Here is a 16,736-nt window from a genome sequence, read left to right as displayed (position 1 = left end):
CAAATCATAGCCACCGAATAGTCCTGATTTGAATGTTTTAGGCCTTGACTTCTTCAATGCTATTCAGTCTTTGCAGCATCAAATATCGCCAAAAACTATGGATGAATTAATAGATTATGTTGAAAATGCCTTCGGCGCATTAACTAAAGAAAAATTAGATAACGTATTCTTGACTCTACAAAAGTGCATGGAGTCAATCATGATGGACTCAAAAAGCAACAACTACAAAATTGAGTACATGAATAAAGAAAAACTTCTCCGCGAAGCGCGTTTACCTGTTTCAATTATGTGTTTCGATTAAACTGCCATTGTAACAGCTGAATTGTGTTTAAATGTGTAAAATTTTCATTAATGTATGTTTAAATTAAGTTACAAATTGAATTACTAATTGAAGGGCTCGGTGCAAAAACCGGTAAGCTCCACTTTTTGATGAAATTGCTTTTTTGCCTGAACTTGGCCCTACTCAGCAGTGCGCATCGTTTGGTGTAAAGAAACGGCTATCTCCACCGTTGTGAACTGGAAATTGCATTAAGCCGTGTGTCCACTACCAAGTTTTCTTGCGGAAGTTGCTTCCAGAAGTGACTTCCAGAAGTTTTTGTCGTGTAAACACGTATTAGAAGTCGACTTCCAGAAGTCACGGCTTGCAGAAGTTACTTGCAGCAATTATGTGGAAACACGTGTTTGTTGCTTGCTGGAAGTAACTTGAACGACATGCTGTGAACTACAAGTGTTTTGAAGACTTGCAGAAGAAGTCGGGTATACGTGAGTAAACGGTTTGTGGTATTCTATTCTGTTTTGTTTTTTTTTTGAGTTCTTTTCAAAATTTATAAAAATGGACAAAAATAAATTCGTTTGGAGTAGTGAAAAAACACATTTGGTAATTGAAAAACAAGAAAGTTATCCTGAATTATGGGACACGTCCTCAAAGGACTATAAGAATAAAATTAAAAAACAAAATGCTTCGAAGAGTAACTAAAAGCCGGTCTTTGGGAGGCCAATCTCATTTTAGTATCCTGCTTTTGAATACTTGTTTGAATTAAAGATAAAATATATCCAAAATCATCATTAGACATTCTCAGGAAATTTTTCAGCTGCATGGAGTCTTCGGTCCGCAATTCTTCAAGTAATGTATTTTGGAAACTTAAATCTACGCGCCGCTGCACCCAATTTCTCACCCAAACACTTCTTTTTGTTTTTTTTTTAATTTGTGTCTTTTTAATTAAATATGCTGCGATGGCAGCTGCCAATCTTATTTTGCCACAAGACATTTTTATACTGTCATTCGTAAAAAAAGCAAACTACTAAAGCAAGCTGTACTCACATTGTGTGGAAACACGTCTGCAATTTCTTGCAGCAAGTTCGTCGTGATAACTTCTACAAACTACTTCTGGAAGCAGACTTCCGCAAGTTTCGGTTTGAGTGGAAACACTTCAGCAAATACTTGCAGAAGTTCTTCCGCAAGTGACTTGCTAGTGGACACACGGCTTTAGAAATGGAGCTGGCATTAATTTGATGTTATAACTTAGAAAACAGTTTTTTAGTGACACTGTAAAGTTTGAAAAAATGGAGATGACCGCTTTTTGCACCGAGCCCTTCAATTTTACAAATACAATAAAGCAGTTTTCAAAGTTTTGTATACCATAATTTGGGATAAATTGTAAAGAGAAATGTATACCACAATTTGGGACAGAGGGAGTACTAAAATTTTTATAATTCTGCTTATTTTTTATTTTCTTTTATTAGTCAATTTGATCAGTTTCAAAAATTTGTTTACGTTGACATCCACAAAGTCTTCCATACAAGCCAAACGAGCCGGTTGTCAGTTGTAGCAGTGGTTTCTACAATTTTGGAACAGTGGAGTTCCTTGCAATTATTTTTCAACGATAAACATTTACAAAAACAACTCCTTGCTGCAAAACAAATTTATAAAAGTTTGAATGACCCTATTATAAAATTTAACTTTACATTTCTTAATTATGTCCTTCCAAGATGCAAACTAAATCAATATTTTCAGACAGAGAAGGTTATAATAACAGAGTTACACATGTTATGCATGATACATGCAATGTTTTTACGTAAATAGCACTGAAATTACTTTAATTAAACCCGATGATTCCAGACATTTTTTTCCAAAAAACAATATATGTATATCTTGACATACAGATCTGTAGGCAAATTAATAATCCTGAAATTCAGCAACAACAAGAGTTACTAAATTATTTTTCCGATGGTTGTCTTCAATTCTACATAACTCTCTGTAAAGAAATAAGAAAACGATAAGATTTTGACAACGATGTATTATCTAATTAACACATTTTCAAACCGGAAAACATTATCAGACACGCAAAATAATGTTCCGTCATTACAGCCAATTCTACAATAATTAGAAAGATTAGTGGAAAAAAGTACGGAACCGTATGTAGAGAATGAGTGGCGGTTATTGGCTAAACATTAACGTAGATATACACTTTCTTTGTCATAAATTTCTTATTTTCGCATGTTTGATAAGGTTTTTTCTCATCGTGAGCGAGGTAGTACTTGTTGGATATTTTCTTTAAATAAAACCATTTCTCGATACACCAGCAACGATGCTATCAAAATGAAGCATTGCCAAGCACTATTTCATACGGTGAAATTTATTGCGATCTGTAACGAATGGTTTTACTGCGTTGAGTGGAGCTTAATCAATCCAGATTTAATACTTAGGTGAATTGCACTTTTCGGCATTCCAAAAGCATGTGCTAGTGATCGAATATTTCTGCGACGATCAATAGGTACTTCCTTTGGAATATCGTGTTGCTGCATTTTTATCGAATCATGTTTCATTTTAACATTTATACACTAGTACTTAACACTTGCTTCTCTAGCAAATAATAATACACTTTGGCGCATTTTTTGCATTAGATTAGGCCGTTTCCACACCAACAAAAATATTATCTTCTTTGGAATTACTTGCCTTGTTTTTGTATTTTTTAACAACAGTATCTACATTCGTATGGTAATAATCGCGAGATTCATTACTATGTAAGTTTAATATTCTTATTCTGGATAACTTTTTTATTAAGCCATTTCCTTAGCTATATATTTAAAAAACTATCCTTTAACAGATATCCATTTTATGTATGATCCTTTTTTATTCTTAGTTTTGCTGATCTTTGATAATTTTTCCTAACGGTTCAATTTTATTTGCATATTCTCTTTCATTTTAATGTTCTCTTTTTGTTCACTGATCAACTGTAATCCATGTTCTTGGTTTGTATCATTTATTATAGCGTTACAATCGTATATTTCTGATATGGTAGATTTAAGTGATATTTCTTCTGTATACTGTTAAATGTAACAAGAAGTATCTATTTCCATGAAATATAAGTTAAAATTTCCAAATTTTACAGTTGATCAACAATTTGTCTTTTAGAAACACTTTTAAGTGTAGCTTTTTAAATAGGCTGAAAGTTCCCCGTATCTAATTTGAAAATGATTTCAAATAACGTCATGAACCAGAATACGTCCATTTTTATTATTTATTATCGATTTTTATTAGGGTATTATATTAAAATCGTTTTAATTCAAATGATATTTAAATTACTGAAACCAATATAAAACATTAAAACGACAGAAGGAAGAGAGGAAACATAACGTGCAATCTCTAAATTTGAAAAAAGGAATTAACAGACGAAGATCACGAACGAACGGGCATCAAGTCATTAAACGGGGAAACTTATTAAAGCATTTAACATTTTTCTAATAAAGATAAACTATTTCCTGCTCTTAACTTAAACGAATTTCTTCCCTCTCGAAAAATAAATTAATCTTTTAACGTTACTTCTCATAACGTAATGATAGTTCTGTTATAGAGATGTATCCAATAAAACATATCTACTTTTGATTGCGTTTTCGTAATTTTGGTGCTAACAAATCAAGACAAGATTAAGTCTTTAACTTGGGAGGCTGAGATTGAGTTAGTGGTATTCCTGGAATAGGAAACTTTAATCGCTACTCTTCTAATACTGTATTGATAGCGATATCTATATTTATCTGCTGGTAAAATTAATAAAAATTAATTTATAAAGTGACTAAAAATATGCATGCAATTATGAAACCACGAATAATTTTCAAAAGATGGTTCTATTTTCTTATTTAATATATGATGCTATTTCTAATATGCTATATGCCCAGTAACTGTGTTATAGTAGATCTAGAACTAGAAAGTCGTGCAACACTTTGAAAAAGTGTTGACAATTTCGATGCCAAGTTACAACCTTCTTCAGAAACAAATTCGAAGTCGTGACCATTTGCTGTTGTTTTGTGAGCTGCCAATACAAAGATACAACCCCTGTCATATCTAAAATTGTAGTATCAACTTACTTTTCTCTAAATCTGCTGTTGTTAAATGTTGCCGATGTTGTTATTAAACCTGACTCCGATTTATTGAATTTGTATCATACCAATCAATTAAATCCTGACAGTCCTCCCTTTACCGTGAATGAAGTGTCCGTGGATTCTATTGAGCAGTTTCTACTCTTGTTTAAGTCTACGATGGCACGCCATATACAAATAAAGAAAAAATTAAAAAACTATTGATCCTTCATTAGCAAATTGACAAGTTGATTTAAAGGCTCTGAGAGATAATCTCTCTAGGTTATCAGGTAAATCGTTGTAAAGTACACAAATCTGGTACAGAGAAATTCTACCCCTGAACTTCGTATTCAGATTGTGCACATCACAACGATATCTTTTGTTTGTCAAGGCTTCCCATTGGTCAAAATCTTATGATAGAGCAATTTACGTCTATTAAACATATTCAACCAACCAATGTAATGAAGGTTATGCAAAATACGAGCATACTTTCGAATACAAACCTCAAACAAGCATTCTGCACTCTTTGAAAACGTAGAGTATTGACACTATCAATTGAGACATGATAAAGCGGAGCGCAGTAGGCAAAATGGAATAGAACCAGTAAATCAGACAGCTGTTTCTTTAGTGTTAACGGCAAAGAGCGACGATGAGGTTATAATGCACGGAGATCGGCATATGCTCTACGCATAAGTAGCGAAATCTACTCTTTGTGTCTAAATGAGTTATCCATGATAACACTCAAGTTTTTTACTCTTTCACTTATCGGGATAGTAACATTATCAATACTAATTGTAAACTGTGGGGTAAGCGATTTGTTTGCAAAATGGTTGAGACATAGAAGGATTCAAGTGGAGATTATACTTTAGTGTTAATTTATATACTTTATTTAAATTACTATTTAGGTTCTGGAGAGCTGTTTACTAGTCGTCCGGTACAAAAAACACATACGGCTGCGTATCATCAGCGTACATATCGCTCACCGGCGACAATAGTGGCACATCTCAAAAAAATACAAAATGCCTTTAAACACAAGTATAAATATAAAATTTGATGCAGTTTCATCCATCAACACTGGTGTAATATTAGTTCGAATAGTCCCTCCTAGATGGCACAATGTGTCATTAATGCATTTCATGTGTTCCACCAATCCTGTTACTTCAATAGTGGCATATTTTTAGTGTGCCGTTGCATGTTCGAGGTAAAGTCCTGTTTTGTGTAAGCAATAGTGACACATCTGAAGAAGCAGCATCGATTTAAGTATGCATTAGTGGCACATTTTGATTTATGCCACTCTAGACTTTGTGTTGTTGGCCACTTTCATTAAATGTGCCAGTATAGGTGATACACTGTGATGATTATTTTGACTTATGACGATATTGCCTGAAGATTTAAAGTCGTTTTCTTAGCTGTGCCGGTATAGACCATTGTGCATTGTTTTGTGGTTTATGATAAATGGTAATAAACTATAGAAAATGGATAGCACTCTTGGCACAAAAGGTGGGAGAGGAGAGAAGATGTTGTCAATCATTGGAATAAAGTATGAAATAATAAATTCCAGAAAAGTTAATAAAAAAATATTGAATAAATGCAATGCAATTTTTAGGCTGAAAAATAATACTGCTATTAAGCAACGAGACCCACAACAAAGTGAACAGTGGAAAGCTTCTATTTTAACTGCTGTCTCAATCCCCCAGTTAGACGCCACTGCAATTCCATCTTCTGAAACCTGTGGTAATTTTTTTAGATTTCATAGTAAATATAGGGATAACATTTATATATCCTTCCCTAAAGCCCGACTGACAACATGGTAAGAAATCAATTCCCTCCAAAAACGCAAACAATTGTTTGTATATAACCCTCTCCAACACCTTTGATAATACCGATAATATGCTTATTGGTCTAAGGTCTCGATAGGTAGTGGGATTGGTTACTTTAGGCAACGGAATAACGATTGCTGTCTTCCACTGCGAAGGAAAAACACCCTCTTCTAGGCAAACAATTATATGAGTAATAAAATGTAAAATATGACAGCCGCAAAGGTTTAATATCTCTATGCTAATATCATCTATACCGGTTGAATTCGATGTTGTTGAACTTAATATTATTCCTATTTCATTAATCTCCACATTTCTAAATCTGGACCATCTGTTGATTCGACTCGGGAGCTTAGAGCAAGGAAAAATGTGTTTATTTCATCTGGATCAATGCACAACTGCCTTGAGCTATTATGACCAATATCAACCATTACATTACTAAAGTAAGCTTTTTTCTCGAACTTTATCGTATTAGTAGTTAAATTTCTTAGTCGTTTGTAATTTTGCCAATCTATGTCACGTTTATAAAGCCTAAATTTAGTTTTTGCATTATCCCGAAATCTAATTAACAACCTTACATTTGCAGTGACCCAAGGAAGGTAGGGTTTAGTAAATTTTCTGGTAATTAAAGGAGTATGTATATTTAGCAAGTTTAAAATGGAAGGTGTAAAGAAAGAAACCTTATCATCAATGTTAGGTATAGAAAAAGTAAAATGCAGGGGAAGGTCATGCAGATCAAGCAAAAAAAAAATTATATCAATGGATCGCAACGCAAAGTATGTTTTTAAAACAGGCTCTGTGATCACTAAAACTACAGTTAACATCATTGTTTGACACAGGTCACGACCAATTTTTTAAATGGTACCCTATACATTTTAATGTAAAATCTGAAAATTTTACTGTGTGGTTTTGCCAGAACAACAGCAAAACATCTTTTGAAAAAAATTGAAACTTCTTCAGAAACAATTAACTAACGTTTATAATCTAGCAAGAACAAATAAGATTTATGAACTTTTAAACATTTTCTTACCCGAAATAATTAAACGTATATTTATGCTTTTATTGATATTTTAATTGTACACTCTGCCTGACGCGTTTCAGCCTCCCATCTTCGGAGGCTTTCGTCCTGTTTTGCTATGTTATGTAGTACATTTATAAAATATTATTTTCCTTTTTAGGTGGTAAGGTTAAAATGTTTCTTTCAGAGATTATTATTAGTTATTAATTACAGATGGGCTGGATTATTATTTATTGTATTGTTTTTTTTCTTCTCGGGAGAACGAAACATTCGAAATTCGAAAACATCTCTGAAAGAAACATTTTAACCTTACCACCTAAGAAGGAAAATAATATTTTATAAATGTACTACATAACATAGCAAAACAGGACGAAAGCCTCCGAAGATGGCGTAGATCGCCGAAACGCGTCAGGCAGAGTGTACAATTAAAATATCAAGGAGGTCTAAAGGTACCGACATTTCTCCGCCTTTGTCAATTTGATAATAGAATAACGCTTTCAGAGACTTAATTGGATGAATTGTTTTAAAATGCAACAGGTAAAACTAAATTTGCATAAAAACTGCTTGGCAACAAATTCTGAATTCATTATATCGTTTTACATTAAAACAAAGTGTTTAAACTAAGTCATGAAATCGTGGATACTCTAAGTATGGCAGAAAAAGTAGAAATGATTTTTATTTATGGAGAAAGTGGCAGAAAAGTTGCTGATAGTATAGCTTTGTATCGAGAACGTTTTCCTGATGGAAATACGCCTTCGAGAAGTACCTTTTACAGAGTTGTGAATGATTTCACCAACACTGGAAATGTTGAATCAAGAAAAATAACTCGGCGAGCAACTGTAACTACGGAAAAAAAGTAAATTGCGGTATTAGCTAGCGTTGAGGTAAATCCTCAAGTTAGCATTCGACGACTTGCAATTGACGCTGGAATATCGAAGACCAACATTTTAAGAATATTAAAGCGCAACAAGTATCACCCATACCACATTTAATTGCATCAACAGCTTTATGGAGGTGAATTTGAAAATCGATTAATAATAATTTTGTCAATAGGCACAAGAACGAATGCGGTTGGACGTCAATTTCTTTGATAACGTGCTATTGAACGGATTTCGGATGAGTTTATTTTTATAAACAAAGGACAAGTCAATAGACATAACATGCACTATTGTAGCATTGAAAATCCGAGATGATTGCGTGAAGTAGAATTTTTAATCATTTTTTTTTATAAATAAACTATATTTAACACTATTTGAATAACAAAATTATTTAGATTTTGTCTACAAAAGATGTTTCGCCGTCTTACTGGCAAAACCACACGGTAATTTTTTTTTTAATTTTTTTAATTTTTATTTTACTTTTATCCATAGATTCAGATTTTGCAATCAAAAACATAGGGTGCCATTTAAAAAATTGGCCGTGACCTTCATATGACCTTGAAAATAAGGTCAAGGTCAAAATGTTATCGTCATACGGTTTCTCCCTTTGCACAGAACAACTTTCATTTGGTTCATTTGACGTAAAATGAACCGTTTTCGAGATAATCGCTTTTCTCACGTCAAATGGACTACCCTGTAGATGAAACTCTCGAGGTTCAAGGAAACTTATGTGAAAAATAGTAGATGGATCGTCATCTTTCAAAAGATCAATATTGAAGTCTCCAAGGCAAAAGATATTTACAAATTCAGATAAACGCTCACTAAATGATGTTTCCAAGAGATCGTGAAACTCTGTAATTATCTGCTTGAGGTCTGTACAGGGTGTCCCAATTTCGATGTCCGTATAGGCTATCTCCGAAACTAAACGAGATAGAAAAAAGTAGCTTACATGTCATGATCTCGTTTTTCGAGAAAATGTTAATGCCGAAAACTCCGAACAGCTATCGTCTTTTGTTTTCGCTCTATCGGCAAAAACTGAAAATTTTGCGAAAACGACAATCGCGAATATGTCACTTATTATCAAAAATGGAGTATTATAAATATATGGGCAATTTTTTACGAAGAATTCAGTGGCGTAGGTAGAATTTTTTTCCCATCTTTTATTTTCGAGATTTTAGACGTACCTTTATTTTTTTAAATGGAAACCATAGTTGGCTATGACCTAAAATAATTTGTTATTTTCTTCTGATAACAAACATATATAGTTTGTGGGGTATATTTCTTACAGTTATTGAATAATTAACAAAACTTCATTTTGTTCTATCTAAAACTAATGTATCTATTTAAAAGTTAAGGTTGCTATGGTGATAATCATACATACTATGATGGAACATAATGTATCAAATAATTGCCAAAGTTTATATTTAAAAATTCGATAACAACTCTGGCATTATGTGCTGGTACGAAGCACCAGCGTGTTAAGTGTCAAAGCATAACAAAACTGAATAAACCTTTACAATGAATTTCGAAAATGATGAAAAATGTAACATGATGGAATGCTATATGTTATCAGATAAGAATGCGACGTTAGCCGCGGAATTATATTTCACAAGGTATCCGGAAAGAAGATAACCGCACGTAAGAACCTTCAGCAGGTTAGCAGAAAATTTAATAGATTTTTGGTCCTTCCCCAAACCACGTGCAAAAACATACCAAAATGACCTGCAAGAGGATGAAGTCAATGTTTTGGCTTCCGTTGCGATAAATCCATCAACATCTCACAGAGAAATGAGAGACCCAATGCATCTTATTTACTAAAAAGGGTAACTTATCTGTTAATAAAAATGACATTAACATTAGTATGCTAGGGGAGCAATTAAGAGTGGTGGACTCGGTCAAGAGTTTGGGTGTTGTCATTGATGATAGGCTTACTTTTGGTGATCACATTAGGTTGATACGTAGGCGCGCGTATGGGTCCCTTAGAAGCCTCTATTTTAGTAAAATGTTTTTGTCGATAAAGCTCAAACGCCTTCTCTGTGATGCTCTAGTTTTGTCTCACTTTAATTATTGTAACGTTGTATTTGGTCCATGTCTATCTTTTGAGAGTTTGCGAAGAATTCAGGTCGTGCAGAATTCGTGTCTTCGCTTTATTTATAAATTGAGGAGAGGTGATCACGTCTCACAAGCTCTTCAGAATTGTGGTTGGCTGAATATGCGACAGAGATTTGTTTTTCATTACTTGTCTTTTATTCATGGGATTATTTATTCTGGTAAACCTCCTTATCTTTCTCGCAAAATTACCTTCAGAACTGATGTACACAATTTGAATCTTAGGCATGGATTTTGTATTACAGTTCCGCTGCATAGATCGTCAAAATTTCAGTGCTCGTTTTTCTATCAAGTAGCTCGTTTTTGGAATGCGATTCCCAGTCTGCGAGGTGGCCCGCTCGGTTCAGTTGTTTATCTATTGTTTTGCGCGAGAGGGTGTTTGATCGGTTTTTGTGATAATTGATATAATGTTGCTTTTGATTCTTTTGGTAATTTAATAATCCTAACTACTTGTTTTTATTTTTGTTTTTATTTTTATTATCTCATTTTGATACTGCTCAGTTTTGATTTGATTTAACTTTTATTTTATTTTCTGCTGCTGTTCTCATTAGGTGCAAGTAAAATCAGTGGCATTGTTTTGCCTTTTCTGCCCTTGCACCCTTTGAGCTATAATTTAAGTTTAATATTATTGTACTTTTCCTTATTATTGTATTTTGTTTTTTCTAATTTGGCTCAATAAATTATTATTTATTTATTTATTTATTTAAATTGAATAAGACGTCTGACCCAAAAGTCGCTGCTCCCGAATATGAAAGAAAAATAGGTATAAACCATTCAAAGCGGGGCTAACTCATTATTTACGTGCCGGAGATGTCAATCTAAGATTAGAATTTTGTAGATGATATTTAGAAAAATTAAATAATCTGCTGTTTGTTCAAAATGTCATCTGGACCGATGAAGTCTCTGAGTGTTCAAAGAAGATTGGGGTTTAATGTATGGTGTGCGCTTTTAGATAATAGATATTTGGCATATAGTATCTACCATAAAAACTTAAACTCAGGTAAATACCTCAATATATTAAGGCAGCACATTGAGCCTTTGGTCGTTAATTTGCCATTAAATATGTCTCAAATGATATATTTTCAATATGACGAAGCACCAGCACATAATGCCAGAGTTGTTAGTGAATTTTTAAATACTATTACAAACTTTGACAATAATTGGCAACAATGTTTTCCATCATGGTATGGTTATCACCATAACAACATTAACTTTTAAATACATACAATAGTTTTGGAGAGAATAAAATGAATTTTTGTTAATTATTCAATAACTATAAGAAATATACCCCACAAACTATATATATTTGTTATCAGAAGAAAATAACAAATTATTTTAGATCATAGCCAACTATTGTTTCCATTTAAATATATAAAGCTACGTCTAAAATCTCGAAAATAAAAGATTGGAAAAAAATTCTACCTACGCCACTGAATTCTTCGTAAAAAGTTGCCAAATGCAAAAATAATGTTTTATTTATAATACTCCATCTTTGATAATAAGTGAGATATTTGCGATTGTCGTTTTCGCAAAATTTTCAGTTTTTGCCGATAGGGCGAAAAACGAGATCATGACATGTAAGCTACTTTTTTTCTATCTCTTTTAGTTTCGGAAATAGTCTATGCGGTCATCGAAACTGGGACACCTGTACACGGTACCGATATGAAAAACCTCCGAACCCACCCTAAGCTTAATATAAGTTTAATTTAACAATTGTTCAATTCCATTGATCTCTATGTCTTGTTATCCCTTAGAAATAATATCCGGTTCTTGCTAGCACCTTGGTCTTATCGAAATCTATGAATCTTTTATCACAAGATAGTAGTACTTTACAAGCATTTCTACCTTGTTTTCGGCAACTGTTGGTAGATATGGCATAATTTACAAACGCGTTATCTGCACTATACGCAGTTATGGCAAACACTTTTAGTAAAAACATTTCTAATGTTTTCAGAAAGTATTGCTAAATATAGAAGATTCATAATTAATGACTAAAATATCTTGCACGTATCGAAATCAACTTTTAGTTACCTTTATTTGAACTATCACATAAAATAGAGAATGGCCTCGATGAATTTTAGGTCCCAAATAATTTTCAACGATTGCATCCGCTTTTATTCCACTGCAATGAAAGTATAATACATTATAGAAATTATTATTAAATTATAGAAATGTAACTTTTTGCTAAACTAATTATTTGCAATGATTTATAAGCTTAAATTTGAGAGTAATCTAAACATTACCTACAGAAACCAATTATCATTAAAAACAAAATTTATATTCATCATAAAGATTAGCCTAAATCCGGTCACGTTTCTTCACACAAACAAAACTAAGAGAAGGGAGAACTCAGTTTAAGCATCATAACTAACGACTCGATAGGGATCCAAACTAAGTCCGCAATAAATATAATTGTGCGCGGGCATAAACATATGGACGTTGGTAAAATTATGGTCGTACGTCCTGTTAGCGAACCCCGTTGTTAGGTGGTTTATATTTGTAGCATATTCCTATACCAAAGTGTCAATATTAATTACCTTTAAAATATTGAACGGAGAAGAGGAAATTTAAGTTCCACTCACGCTAGAATAGAATAGAAACTATTTCTAATAGAATAGAATAAACCCGAGTGAACGTGGGCGACCGGAATGTAATAACTTTCTTGGTCGTGGTATTTGAAACGTAGTTTTGCCCACGAGTTTAAGAATATAACAATGTATTTATGTTAATGACGAAAGTGTCGCGGTTTGAATTAGGATTTGTTTGGTGTATACGCCGGCCGAACGTTAATCTTTCACAAAATGTTTGAAATTAAAGTCAAGTTATTGTCGGTATTGAGGAAATTTAGTACTTCCAAAATGATTATGTTTAAATAACCTTCAATCGTATTTTCCAAGATTTCAAGTAATAAATCAAATAAAATATGTTGATGTGATTATTATTCGTTTTTCGACCTAAAAATTGGTGGCAGTCTTAAAATTGAAAATACTTAATAAGATTAAATATATTTATTTAAAATTTATATTTCTTTGTGCTTTTAAACGTTTAAAACTAAATTAAATTACAATTCCGTCTTAACCTTATAATTATTATTTGTGTGATGTTTTGTATACCCTTCAGATAACATAATCATAGTTTCGTATAATTTTTCAAAATCAACATCCGGCCAAACATTTCTTCGAATCCGATGATTCGGTCTTCGTTTCTTCGAATTTCGATATCTATTCGGCCTTTTAGCTTTAATTTTTAACGGCCGCTTCAATAACGATTCCATTACAACAACCTGATTGGCATCCTGTCCATGTCCTCTTATCGATTGCGTAATCAAACACACCAAATAACCACCGAATGCCAGAAACGCCAGCGCCGTTACGGATGATTGAAAAATCGATTGAATACTATACCCCTTTTCGTCTTCATAATCCCTTCTTATATCCGATTTTTTTAATGCCAAGGCACTTGGTTTGTCATTACTAAAATGATCTTGGTTTGAAATTTTATTGGTTGCCCCGTTAATGCGAATTAAAGATTTTTTCACTTGTAATAAACGATCGATGGGAAGTTCACTCAACACTTTTACATCAACGGTTGGAGTTAATTCTTGAGTTAGAGTTGGACGAAAATAATAAATTAAAATGTAAAATATTACTGGGATGTGTTGGAATAAAGAAAGCATTTTCGTCAAGTTCTAAAAAGGAAATGTGCTGCATCGTGAGTTTTTAGTGGTTAGTTAAAACGGTACAAGTGTGTTTAAGAAATTATTTCTTGTCGTTGCACATGAGAAATTGAGAAAATCTTTTTTTAGATGGTCAGATGAAATACTAAGGTATATTTATATCTCTTAAAGACAATTTTTTAAAATAGTAAGTTAGATAAAAACACAGATACAGATAAAAAAGAAATCAACTATTATTACAATTAATAAACAATTATTTTATCCCTATAGATTCATTTGCACTTTTTTTTTTTTTTTGGTTCTAATCACAACTTGTCCGATTCTTTTGTCACAGTGTTGTTTTGTTGAGAGCACTTTTTTATTATGAAATTTCTCGCAAACCTACATTGCAATATACACGAGAAGATAAATCACTCCGACACCGACGTGCTGTAACTCCTCATTGCAAAAACATATGAAGGGTACAGGGAATAAACAGGCTAAGTCAATTTTTGTTGAAATCGTGTTAACAACACAGTCTGGTAAAATTAAAGCGAATCTTTTCGTCAATGTTCATAAAAAGGGGAAAAGACGGTTAGGTCAAGAGAAAACACAGAACTTAAATTTGGTGAAGAGGGAATATACAGGCTAAGTCCTTAAAACAAGGAATAAACCGGCTAAGTCGCAGCGTCAACTACCTGTTTTTGCTAACTCAGGGGAGTTGATGAAAATTGGCTTTTTTGCGCTAACAATAATATCAAAGAAGCTTCGAATTCCTAGTTGAGTCGCAGTTTGTTTCTGTTGGTTTCTGTCAGTAAAGTGTTGTGTGGTGTTGTGCAAATAATACAAGACGAAACTAAAGAATCAACGAATGGTCAGAGTACCAAAAAACGGAAAAAGTTTGGACGGCTACACGAAGTTCGCAAAAAACTTAGGCTACAAAGCCACGAAATGGGTCCGGACTGTAAATGTCGTAAAAAGTGTTTCGAAACCTTAAAGGAAGAAGTACATAAAGAAATTCTACGCCACTTTAACTTGCTACTAACAGAAGATGAACAGAATTTATATTTGTGCGGTTTAATTTCCCTCGTACCAGTAGCAACGCGACGACCACGTCAACCTGAAGAATCCGCGAAACTTCGTGGTGCTACATTTTTCTACAGAATTCGTGCAAAAATAAATGATCGTATTGAAGAAGTATCTGTTTGCAGGACGGCTTTTATGTCAATTCACGGAATTACTAAGTCAAAAATCGAACATCTCGTTCGTAGTTTAAAAATGACTGGCATAGCTCCAAAGAATAAAAGAGGAAAGCATAACACACGTCCAAGAAAATTAAGTCCGGAAGTTCTAAATATCATTCACGATCACATAAAAAGCTTTCCGAATAGATCATCTCACTATGGCTTACGGGATTCTTCAAAAATTTACCTATCTGAAGACTTGAATATGAAAAAAATGCATAAATTATTTGAGGAAGTGCATCCACAAGTAAAGATCGTATGAAACTTACAGAACAGTTCTAGAAAGGGATTTTAACATCTCGTTTGGATATCCAAGAACAGATACATGCAGTACTTGCGATCAATTTATAGCGAAGAAAAGGGTACTCCCCGCTGAAAAACTAAATAAACGAGACAATGAAACGAAAAAGATAGAAAGATTAATTGAGAAGATTGAGCTGGAAAATACTGTTCACAAAAGCCAAGCAGAACAGTTTTACATTCGGAAAAAAGCTTCTAAATTAGAATCCAAAAAGTCAAAAGAAATTGAAGCGATATGTTTTGACTTTTCAAAAAATTTACCTGCCCCAAACTTATCAACCAACGATGTTTACTATAAGAGACAACTATCAATTTATGCCTTCAACATACACATTTTGGGAAATTCTCAAAGCGTGTTTTATGTTTATCCTGAGTTTGTGGGAAAAAAAGGTAGTGACGATGTCGCTTCGTTAATTCACCACTTTATGTACAACTTCCTCGACGAGAAAGTTAAGTCCTTATACTTATTCTGCGATTCGTGTCCGGGTCAGAATAAAAATTTTACAATTTTTCGTTTCCTGCATCATCTGGTTAACATAGAAAAACGTCTAGACTTTATTAAAGTTATATTTCCAATTCGGGGACATTCATATTTGGAATGCGACAAGAATTTCGGCTTGGTAAATCAAAAAACCAAAGTAGAACATCCTAAGGAATGGATTGCAGCTTTTGAAAATGCTAGATCCGAACCAAACCCATTTATCATTTTGGATGTTACACAGGATTATTTTCGAGGGTGGACGAAGCATTTCGATACAATATACAAAAAGAAATGCCCCATTCTGTCCCGTCCTATTAAGGAAATAAAGGTGGAAAAAGAGCATCCACATCTACTATATTACCGCACTTCATATAACGATGCATAGGAAAATTTTGTTATTACCAGCCCCAAGTCTCGAAAAACAAAGCTAAATAACAACGAATTTGAGCTTCCGGAGTGTTGCTATAGAGGTATGTTTAGTATAATGTGACGCTAAATATTACTCTATATTTACGAAAAATTTCAGATTTAATACAGATTTCCAAAGAGAAATTCCAAGATTTACAGCATCTAGCCCAGTTTTGTGGACCTGAGGCAGCAAACTTTTATTCGTCAATACCCCATAAATGAATGTTTTCTTGTTTCATTATTTAATAAAATATTATAAAACTGTTGATACTCGGACTAAGCTGTTTTATTCCCAGCTTTTGGTGGTGTTACTGAGTAATTTTGAGTATTATCAACGTTATGCAACCGCAATCAAATTTGCCGTTATATTTTACCGTAGTATCAAGAGCTACATTTCCTTTAATAATGCTCAAACATTAAAATTACTTTTACAGGCGAACTTATACAGTCTGAAACTTTTAACACGATTT

General features: G+C 33.2%; 1 long non-coding RNA gene across 1 annotated transcript; it reads left to right on the top strand.

Moving 5' to 3' along the window:
- The first annotated feature begins 16,250 nt into the window (after positions 1-16,250).
- Positions 16,251-16,532, top strand: LOC139432246 (uncharacterized). Its single transcript, XR_011642105.1, has 2 exons — positions 16,251-16,328; positions 16,385-16,532. It is a non-coding gene; the product is annotated as an uncharacterized lncRNA (long non-coding RNA).
- Positions 16,533-16,736: the final 204 nt, after the last annotated feature.

This window comes from Onthophagus taurus, chromosome 11 (assembly GCF_036711975.1).
Source record: "Onthophagus taurus isolate NC chromosome 11, IU_Otau_3.0, whole genome shotgun sequence".
NCBI lineage: Eukaryota > Metazoa > Arthropoda > Insecta > Coleoptera > Scarabaeidae > Onthophagus > Onthophagus taurus.
Note: the sequence above shows the minus strand (reverse complement) of the source record. Positions and strands in the feature narration are given on the sequence as shown.